The following is a 9,839-nucleotide window of genomic DNA, read 5'->3' on the forward strand; positions in this document are numbered from 1 at the left end:
AAGTTGGGCACTTTCTACTTACTGGACACAGTCGTGCCGCTTCATAACAACACATAGAGAAACAACATCTTGGCATGGATGCCGGATTGCTCCGTTACCGGGGTCAAGGAAAGTTGGGAACTGCTCTCCTTGTCGGATGAGAAGAGGTGGTCTTCCGAGATAGTGGAGAAGGCCGAGCGAGAGAAGGATGACCTTGTCAAGGAGACCACAGAGAGGTAGGAGGCATACATCGCCAACATGCTTGCAAAGGGCCACAGGGCAGCGCTCGCAAAGCCTGCGGTCCCCACCAAGGATACTAAAGAAGACCACCGATGACATTGTCCACATTAGCACCTCTCAGTGACAAAAAACATCGAGGGCCATGTGTCGGCAATGCAGGTTGCCGGGGGTGGGGATGCCCCTGCCCAACAAGTACACCCAGGTAATCCTCTTACCATTAAGTTACTTCCATCAGAATATTTTTCCCTTGGGTTCTACAAATAACCGAGACCTCGTATTTTTCTTCCTATATTATCTTGGTTTTCCATCTCTAGCTCATTCTGTAGAGGGGGACGAGCTTGTGGAGGTTGTCGGAATTGCCAAAGCTACTGCCGAAGAGGCCACCAAGATCGCCACCGTGGAAAATCTTGGGCAAACTGATGGTGACATCCAGGAGGCGAATGTGACAATGGAGGAGGTCCCTGTCAATTGATCCGAGCCCACCAAGATGGATACGGACACAACACAAACCACAGATCATCAGCCAGACTTGCTGAACCACCTGTGGCGACGGCCCCTCCAGTTCTGCTCTGCAACACATACATGGTGCCTTTCCGGGCCATTCTTGGAGCCATAGTTCATCCATCACTGCAGAACTGAACTTCGAGGAGGAAGTTGCACGAATTTTACCCCCCTTGGATCAAAGATCCTCAAATGCCGAAGACATAGCAGAAGAGCAGAAGGACTACTCATTTTGCAAACCATGGCCGCCCGATTTAAAGATGCCCAGGACAGGTATGGCAAGAGATGGAAACACCTTGAGGAAGAGCGGAGAACTCTGGATGCAACTGGTGAGCAACTGAAGGAGAAAGCAAAAGAGGTGCATACTTGGTATAACAACCGATCCTGTGAACTCAGGAACCATGAGGAGAGGATGGCGACAACTGCCAAGAGCGCAAGGGTTCGTGATGGCCAGTTGACAGAGCACGAGGCGAACTCAATGCCAAGGCCAAAGATCTTGCCACCCAAGAACAAGCCATGGCAGCCACTCTCTGCACCAAGGATGATGAAATCAAAGAAATCGTGAAGCAGTGAACCCAGAAGCTAGAGGCCAATCACCAGAAGGCCTTGGAGGCACAAGCTCTAGAACATGCTGCCAAACTCAAGGAGGCCGTTAACGAGGCCACAGCTGCTACCACTACCAAGACAGAAATGGAGACCCAGGCCGGCAAGCTGAAGGAGGAGCGGGTCATTAGTGGCAAGAACATCGAGGCTCTAAAGGGCGAGGTGCAGAAAGTAACTGACGACTTAGGGGAATTGCAGACGCAACTCTCTTCCAAGAGCCAGGAATTGGCCACCACTGATGGTGTGATCCAGGATCTGAAATCCAAACTTGCTGGGCAAGAGCAGAACCTCGAGTCTCACAAGGAGCGAGAAAAGAGCTTATTAGAGAAACTAGCTGCCGTAGAGACCCTCTGGAAGGAGGCTAAAGGGGCGTTGGACAAGGTACAAAAGATGACCTCCCTCTGGACAAAGGAGGTGGTCGACACAGCCGAGCGCATTTCTTCCCAACTTGCAGTCATGGAGATGAGAAGCTGGTGCTTCCCCACTTCGAAGCATGAGGTTGCTAGCGCCAGACTGTCAAAGTTATTCAATGGCTTGATCGAAGTGCTGAAGATGTACCATGACGACAGAGACGCAACATTTGCTAATGAGTCCCCTCCCGCGAAGTGCTCCACACCGCGCTGGTCAGTCTGGTATGCCGCAATCTAGGGCTCAACGTTTCCATGTCCTTCAAGAAGTTGCCGGCGAACATGGACACTTCCTCTGCGGAGAAAATTGTCGTTGTCGTCTCTCACAAGGTTCTTACGATCCCCAGAATCCAGGGCAGCCGCACCACTTAAGCTTGTCGTCGTGTGGATTCTGCCGAACAGAAAAACATATTCGACCTTATATTAGGTCTTTGCTATTTTTTGGGATGTAATACTACTTTTAAGTAGGTGTGTGAACTGATGTTATCCTTTAAGTTTATTTTCTCATTGTTCTTGTACGATTGTGGACTCTATGCATGCTGGGAGCTTGCCGGGGCTGACACTGGCTGCCGCGCTTTGAAGGCGGACCCCTATAGCCTGCGAGCGCAGGTGCCACCGGGAAGTTTTCCCCTCAACATTCTCGATGCGACCACTTGAACTGTTGAGCGGACTCGAAATAGACAAGGGTGCAAGCGATCATGGAAGAGTCCCTTCATATTGCAGATCCTTCATACAAGTGCCAGGGTATAAACTAAAGGAGTCGCAAAGAATTAAACAAAGGCTCTGAAACCTAAAAGGTTTCGCAACTTATCTTTTCTTATTCTTGCGATTGTAGTTGTTGCGGAGATGCGACCTTCCCCTTCTTTCCGCGGAAGCCCCGCACGCGGTGTCGATTCATGAACCTCATGTTTTGTGGTTGTGACATACTTCAACGACGTGGTGAGGCTTGCCGGGGAGGGGCAAAACTAGTCTTGCCGTGGTCCCCTTTCGCAACGGTGTTACTCCGTAGGGTTGGGCGGAGATCAGGCGAATAGGCCGCAACCCACAATATCTGTGGAACGTCCACCCCCGCAAGGCGAGCGTTCACGCCATTAGGTGCAACTTATCAAAAGTCGAATCATCCTTACCTGCGTTTCCATCGTGGGGTTTGATTCTTGAAGGAGATTAGGCGCACATCAAACTGAGTAGATCGCTCCGGTGGCCGCGCTTGTCGTAGTGCAGGGGCGGGTGAAGGTCTCACATCTGCTCAGCCTACACCACCATTATGGTCGCCAATAGAGGGTTGAAGGATCCGACCAACTATGGCATGCTCGCCGTTCACCTCTGCCATGGTAGGTGCGGCGATAGTGCATCTGTACCGACCGGGCCTCCCGTGGTATCCGCACCACCCGCTGGCATGGCGCCGCCCGCACCATCTGCAGGCGAAGGTGGCGGAAGCTTGATTTGAGGATAATTTAGCTATCATGGCACCCCAACACAACGGGTGACGAAGAAGATCGACGCGCTGACTACTATCTCAGATTCACACAAGTGCTCTTCCTCCTACCTGGCGCGCAAAAGATGTCATGGGGGATGCACGGTCAAGTATGGGGCAGGGGATGTCCCTTTGTGGTTCGGCAAGGAGACGATCACACTGCACAAAGAGCAGAAACAGTAGGGCAACACAGTGACGGACAACTCTCTTTTACCCAGGTTCGGGCCGCTTTGCAGCGTAAAACCCTACTCTTGTTATGGTGGATTGATATGGGGGAACATGATGACACGGAGCGCTCGAGCCCGACAAGTGCGCCTCGGGAAGAGCAGCTACACGCGTACAAGCGTTGAGGGATCAAAATTCTGAACCCTTTGCTAGGTTGCCTCGGGCCTCCTTTTATAGTTCAAGGGGTGACCACAATGGAAAAACAGTCATTTTAGTGTGATTAGATAGCTAACAGTTTTATCATACCTAACTCTCGCAGTTATGACAAAGTGCATTAAATGCACTGCTAGGTGTCAGGCTGAGGTTGAAACCCGGCAAGCCTGCCGCGCCGCTTAACCATCTGCCTTTTTTTACCGTGACTCGCCATCTGGACGGGTGTTAATAAACTTAATCTCTTCTCCAGCAGGTTGCCACGTACCCTACAGGATCCACCTAGACACTTGGGAGCTCGACACCACACCGATTAGCGACTTGTGTTTAATGAAGTGGAGCGGTGGCGTCTTAGTGGAGATTTGCCGGCATGGAGCCTACCGGGCTCGGTCTCATGGCCTTGGCGGCCCCTGGACCTTTGCCGGGGCGGTCTGTACTTGGTCTTAGGCACAACCTCGACCCTGCCGGACTCGCCTGCCTAGCAAGGGAAGCCTTCCTAGGAAATCCTCTGGTCATCTTGGTCTTCTTAATACTCTCCTTGATATCACGAAGAGCAGTTTATCTGGCTTGTCTTTATTTCCCGTCAAGGTACCCTACCGGGGAGGCTGCAACCATTGTGCACAAGGCAGGAGTACTAGGGACCCTGTTTCTAGTGCACCGACACATATATAGAGAGCCACCTGGCTTCCTCTCTTGATGGGCTTCATCCAAGGGCTCAAGATGAGCCTTATCATCTCCCAATCTCTTCTATACGAGCCAAGGATCTCGTGGGATCAAACGTGGATGAAATTAGTGAAGTATCCCGTCTAGAAGGGCAACTTTTGGAGATGTCTCCACGTCAAATGACCACGTGCGGTCATTTGGAACGTCGTCTTTCGGTTTGTCCTCCTCCGGTAAAACGGACGCCATTTCTTCGTACAAACTCAGAATTTAATGTTCTTGGGCTTGTTGGATTAGTATGAACAATGCTGGTCCATTTCTGGTCTTAGATATTGATTGGGGGCACTATGAAAAAATAACATTTTCCGATCTTCAAAATGGCTAAGTCTGACCCCTGGCTGACTCTTGGTCCTTTCATTGTGCTTGGTCCTAAGGTGCTCCAAAACACCTGTAGACACAAGAAAACAAAGAAATATAATAAAAACAAATAAAATACTAAATGTGCAATGATCACAATGATAAGTGCAAAAAATGACAATCATGCATAATGGGCAACTATTTGGTTCAATGTGACATGATATGTAAAGAGAACATGCAACAAATGAGCTCTAAAAATGTGTAAAATATAGAGCCATCAACCTCCCCGCGCTTAAACCTTTCTCGTCTTGAGTATGAAGCTTGACTAGCAAAGGCTCATTGCTACTAACTCCAAAGCATACATCGAACCAAACCTCAAAAGTGATATCCATGTTTATCATGCAAGCATGCAAAATTTAACCAGCAAGGGAGTAATACAAGCTATCCTCTTAGTTCCATTTCCATGAAGGTCAAGAAATAGGAAAATATTTTTGGGAAGCCCAAATTCCAATTGCCAAAGGTTTAGAGAGAAGGTCAAGATTATGTCAGAAACAAAGCAGTAACAATCATAACAAAAAGAAATCTTGCATTAGCAATCACTTCAAAAACACCAATCCGAGGCATACCAGGTACAATAGCAATTTCGTCTGTCTGCATTATTCAGCCGCTCAACTACCTATGCAACACTGAGTGCAAGCCTATGCCTCGCACTTAAGGGAATGATAGAAAATGGTTGGGGTTTTGAGAAGTCAAAAATAAAGAAAGTCTTGCATCAACGCAACTGACCATTAGGCAATGGAGAAGGCCCTATGATCGATGTCAACACAAGGAGTAGTGATCTCCATGCAACTAGCATGCACATAGAGATATGAATATATGAAAACTCTCCTATGGACTAAGTGGGGCTGCATCCAACTTGCTTGCTCATGAAGACCTCGAGAATTTGAGGATGCTCCTCGTCAGAATATACAAGCAAGTTCTATAGTGTAGGTTCCCCACTAATATGAAACATATGAAGCTCATGAAACTTTCTACTTTATAATGCATGAAGTGGTGCTACTAAAAAGGATAATGGTGCTGCTCCTTCTCTCTTCCTCTCCTGTTTCTCCTTCTTTCCTTTTTCTTTCTTTCTTTCTCTCTTTTTTTTGTGGCACCCCGTGGTGCATCTTTTATTTGGTCTATCTCTTTTATTCTTTTCTTATAGGAGCAACACCTTACAATGATGAACAATACACTTTACAATGATGAACAATACACTCACTTCAGCTAAATGTAATCATAACTCAAAAGTAAAATCATGAGAGAAACTCTATATGATGAATGTCTCTGGTAGTGTACGAGTATGTGCAATGATCTAGCGTAGATAGATATCAAAAAATGGATAAGCCATGAAAATGTCGAGCTAGCCATATTATAATCATGCAAGGCAAATTAAAACTTGTATCTAAACATGTAATGTAAAATGGTGGTAGTGCATGGCGATATGCTCGGAATGCCTATGAAAATGCCATGTAGGTAGGTATGGTGTCTATTTTGTGGAGATGATGTGCTTTATGTGTAGGAGAACAAGAGAAAGTTCTCTCACGGGTTTGGATTTACCTGCGAAGTTTACTCCAAGTCCCAATGTGAGTGTGCAATACATGGTACCGTAGAGGCTAGCAAAATAAGATGAATGAAAGTGCAAAGGTTTCAAACTTGTCTTGGTCATAAATAGCTCAAACACTACATAAGATATCGCGGTGTCATGTTGCATAAGGCCCAAAAGCTAAGTACCCCGAGGGGATAGTTTGGCGGAGATAAACCCCGTTGCGCGTCCCGGATCAACCAAAGATGCTGGGTTCATCTACAATCATTCAATAGCTTACCAAGCCACCACTAGAGTCCCCGACTTATGTTATTAGGTGAAAGAAAGGCAATAGTTCAAAGGACTCCTTTATTGGGTTTTTGATAACATGGCAATATTTTTCAGAAGATAACAAGATTCCCACAAGCTAAGTCAAACAAGTGCAAATCAAACATGTCAAAATAGTGGGAAAGCATATGAAAACATCAGGACACACTAATGCACAAAAACCACATGATGAAGAGCATTGCGCAAGACACTACACATACAAAATGTAACCTCCCCACGCTTAGAACTTTACATGTTGGTGGTTCAATAATAGGCTATGTGTGTAGGCATATTTTCCTATTTATGTCTGTTGTGGCTTGACTTTATTTTTGAGTACTATGTTGATGTTGGAGATTGATTCTCTTGAACTTTAATAAAATATATGGATGTGTGCATCATAATGATACAGAGGCCAGGGTTTCATAGGAATATTGTAGGGATGGTAAATGATAGGAACATTGTAGGAAAAATTCCTTTGAAGCCCTTTGATTTATAGGATTGGATTCCTATTGCTATATAGGATAGGAATCAATCATTCACATTAAAAAAACATTAGCCTAGTCTCAATAAAAATATTTCTATCCTATGCATCAAGTGATATAGAGAAATGACAGAAAACTGCACAGTGATGCGTCGGCGAGACAGATGGATCTGCCCCACTTATATTTGTCCAGGTGAAACAGAAGCAAGCACTGGAAACATATTTTACGTAGTCTCAAGACATAATCACGCCTTGGAATATTCTCGAGACCAAACCCACTACCACCTTGTCAGTGTGGAATTCCATCACGTTGGCTTGCTGTTTGTCTAATTATAAAAACTTAACTGACAATAGCCTGTTCTCGTTTGCTCTGTTCGCTAGATGCAGATGCTTGATTAGTGCCTCTACTGAACCCATGATGGAGAAGCGGAAAACTGCTTTAGAAGATGAGTAATGTCGTCATAATAATCAAAGCCAGTTAAGTGATCGACACAGAAAACACATAATTGCGACCACCCACTAGATGATCTAAACTCCCCTTTTGATTCTCCTACTTTACACGGACATCTCTTGCTAGCAAAACTTAATATTGTATTTTGTGTTTTCTACCCAACAATACCTTCTTCAGGTATAATAATTATAAAAAAAAGGACACGCATAGTTTAGCTTGAGCTAAAGAACTCTTGAAGTAAGCAAACTCTAACCATCTACTCTTGGTATAGTTAAGACATTAGGCCATAAGATAACCACAGGCAGTTTAGTATGATTTATATATCATTATATTTTTGCACACATGGCAGCGCAATTGGCAGAAAATATCATGGGAAAAGAAAAGGTTATGAACATATTGTTCAGAGAAATCAAGCATAAATAACACGAAAAGGTGGGTAGAACAGAAAAGAAATATCAAAGTGGGGAGTACTCAAGAGAACACTATGAAAAAAATAGGTGATTTTAAATTTATGGAAAACAAAATGAAAGCCATACTGAAAAGCGAGAAAACTAAAGAATGATATATAAACATTCATAAGAAAAACAGAAAATATATAAACTAATAACAATCGGATCAAACCAAAATATTTAATCATAGTTGAAAACTAATAGATTGTTTTCGTCGTCGACATGTTCTACCTATCAAATTGGGTGGGTGACTACTGTTAGTAGACGATGCCCTGCGCATTGTTGCGGGAACTTGTTAAAAGAAGATATGAATAAATGGTACAAAACTAATATTAATGCAAAAAAACAAAAATAAATATGTCTTACATGACTTTTTTACCTAGAAAAGAAATTCATGCATGAGGGTATCTTTTGCATGAAGAGATTAATGAAAAAAGTAATTGACGACTACATGCATGATTTGGTGATGTGGCATTGTTGCATGGAGAGAAAAATTGGGGAGTTGGCTGTAGCTATTTCTATACCTAATATTAAAAGATGAAAGTTTTCATAGTTCTTCATAAGTCACCCGTTATCGACGACTGCGAAAAGTAGATTTACAAAACGAGGCAAAAAAAAAAAAGCTTGCATCCTGGAATTAAACACAAACGCAACATCCTGGTCCCTTTCGTTTTTTCTTCGAATACTATGGGGAGTTCAAACAAAACACCACTACCACTACAACTTAATTGGCCTCTATCCTACGCCCCACACCGAAGCGACTTGAAGTTCCTCCCTTCTTTGAATCAACGAAGTTGCTGGCTCCTGCACACCTTCCGCTCCCATCTCCATCTGTCGGAGATTTTCGTCGGCCTCATCCGATCCGGCACGTCATAGTGGGTGGGAGGGGGGGGGGGGGGGGGGGGGGGGATCGTCGTCACGTGCCACCTCATCCTCGAAAGGGGCGGCGACAAGCGGATCACCGCCATACCGCTGGAGGGCAGATCCCAGAGTACCTGGAAGGGACGACACCACTGCTCCCCCTGGCGCCACCCCCTATCCCTCCCTGTTGGCTACATCGGCGTTGGGCATCGCTTAACAGGGACGACAACATGGCTGTTATCAACTCGGTGAGTTTCGATACCATCGAAGATTGGATCGACGGCAAGCTGGCGTTCCTGCTGGCTGCTATAGAAAAAGAACGATAGCAGTAGACATGGCAGTTCCAACTCCAGGTAAGTTTTTGTCTTTATTTCTAGGCGAGGACAATTGAGGGAGTAGACGTCACCCAGCCACCCCTGCTCTTCCCCATGATTTGGGGTAGTGGACGTCACTTAAGACAGAATGAGATCGAACACACCAATCGTATTGCCATTGGACAGTTCATATAGGGTTATAGAGAGGGCACGAACCCACGATGGTGATCGTGGGATGGCCGCGAGCAGGGGCGTGGGGACGTGCGTATTACATAGAAAAATACACACACGTACACCAGCTATACATGTACACAACACTGTATTCTAACACCCCCACCCCCGCAGTTTTGGCATCGTTGCTGGAAACTCGGTGAAGACATCGTAGGGCAACCCTTTCGTCATCACGTCGGCAAACTGCTGGCGGGTCGGAATGTGCATGACGCGGAACTCGCCGAGGGCCGCGTGTTCACGAACAAAATGGATGTCCAACTCGACGTGCTTGGTGCGCCGATGGTAGACGGGGTTGCTGGAGAGGTACACCGCCAAGATGTTGTCAAAGTAGACTAGTGTCGCCGTGGTCACCGTGCACCGGAGCTCACCAAGTAGCCGGCGAAGCCAGACACATTCCGCAACGGTGTTGGTGACCGCACGGTATTCCGCCTCTGCACTAGAGCGTAAGACAGTGTCCTGTCGCTTGGTGGACCAGGAGACGAGGGCATCACCCAGGAACACGCAGAACCCCAAAGTGGAGTGCTGTGTGTCGGGGTAGCTTGCCCAGTCGGCGTTGGTATAGACG

The sequence above is a fragment of the Triticum aestivum genome, chromosome 4B (genome assembly GCF_018294505.1).
Source record: "Triticum aestivum cultivar Chinese Spring chromosome 4B, IWGSC CS RefSeq v2.1, whole genome shotgun sequence".
Lineage (NCBI taxonomy): Eukaryota > Viridiplantae > Streptophyta > Magnoliopsida > Poales > Poaceae > Triticum > Triticum aestivum.